Raw genomic sequence first — 1,902 nt, forward strand, 5'->3', positions numbered from 1 at the left:
GCCTGAGCTGACCATTCTGTGTAATGTGGACACTGGGTCCAGCGTTCGAGGTCCCTGGTTGTGGCAGAGGGGCAAGAGGACAGTGTCTCTCCTCCGGCGTCTTTTGTTAAAAATTTTTTTCTTATGTTTTTAATTTATTTTTGATAGACAGAGAGAGATAGCATGAGCAGGGGAGGGTCAGAGAGGAGGGAGACAGAATCCAAAGCAGACTCCAGGCTCTGAGCTGTCAGCACAGAGCCTGATGAGGGGCTCAAACCCACAAACCGTGAAATCATGACCTGAGCTGAAGCCGGACGCTTAACCGACTGAGCCACCCAGGCACCCCTCCTCTGGTGTGTTTAACACAGGTGGCCCTCTTCTTGGTAGTGAAGAACTGATTTCAGTCCTAGCTAAAGAATTAAGATTAGTTATTATAGGAAGATAATTATTCCACAGTTTAAAATGACAAAGGACACACACACACACAAATACAAATGAAAATTAGACAATTTATTTTCAACCTTCTAAAATCTTCCATAGATGAACATGAAGTTGATTAACACTTTTCAATAGCAACAGAGCTGGAAGCACAGTACCTGAAAGGATCTGCACTGTTAGAGATGTTTATATATGATGTCTACTAGAAAGACCCTGATGGTCTATAACCAAACTAAAACATGCATTCTCTTGATTTTCTAATCAAAAAATTGTACAGAAATTTTACAAAAAATTGTAATTTACGTGTTCTCATATAGCAAACAAAACCCACTGATTATTCATTGTTATTTGAAAAATAGAAAATTGTTATGTGAGTTTTATGAGTTTGCCAACATTGATTTGGAGAAGGGACTTTCTGTGGAATTCAATAATCAAATGTGAAGACATAAGCTTTTTGCGAAGTTCTTGTTCTTATGGGCACAAACCAGCCAAATAAATAAAAGTGAAACCGTCTCAGAATATTTCAGAAGTTGTAAATAACAAACTGTAGCATCACATCAAGTCACTAAAACAGTCTTTAGGGCATTGGAAATCAGGATTCAGTTCCCCTTAATAAAAAGGTAAGAAGAAGTAAACTATATCAGTTTATCAATATAAGCATTATGTGAGAGATCTCTTACTATGTTTTTTTTTCTGTTGAAAAGATGTTTCATGATTTGTTGACTTCAGAGATTCTTTGGTATTAAACCAATGAATAATTTTTATACCCAATAGAAAATAATTATGAGAGAAGAGATTAACAGTTTTTGTATAGAGGTATGATCTATGAACAAAGTCCAAAACTTGCCATTAAATTCCTATGTAACTAATAAGATAACTTCTTTGGCTCTTCAGTTTACTATAGGCAAAATAATATGTCCCTGTATACTTAATACATCACGATACATAAATGAAATGGTCTTCCTATAATCCTAACAAGCATTCATCTGAAAGGTTATCTAGCATATAGTACATAAAATAATAAAGCATATTATCTGATCTTTGATGATATTGTAGTCATGTACTCTGGTTGTTAGGAGGCAAGGGAGAAAGTTATAGAAAATTTCTGTGACTCGTGATAGCTTTGGGTGCTGAGCCTCAAACATACTTATTTATAAACCAACTGAAAATGTGAAATCAAATTCACTTTCACAGATTTAAGGGAATCAGATAAGAAACTTGGGTATTTTAAATCACTCTCAGGGAATGACATATGGCCCTTTGTAGGAAAGTGGATGGACCTTGAGGGTGTCATGCTGAGTGAAGTAAGCCAGGCAGAGAAGGACAGAAACCATATGTTTGCACTCATAAGTCTAGCAGGAAAACAAGAGAGACCTAATGGAGAACCAGGGGGAGCGGAGGAGGGAGAGAGAGTTGGGGAGAGAGAGGGATGCAAAACTTGAGAGACTATTGAATGCTGAGAATGAACTGAGGGTTGAGGGGGAA

The sequence above is a fragment of the Suricata suricatta genome, chromosome 7, assembly GCF_006229205.1.
Source record: "Suricata suricatta isolate VVHF042 chromosome 7, meerkat_22Aug2017_6uvM2_HiC, whole genome shotgun sequence".
NCBI lineage: Eukaryota > Metazoa > Chordata > Mammalia > Carnivora > Herpestidae > Suricata > Suricata suricatta.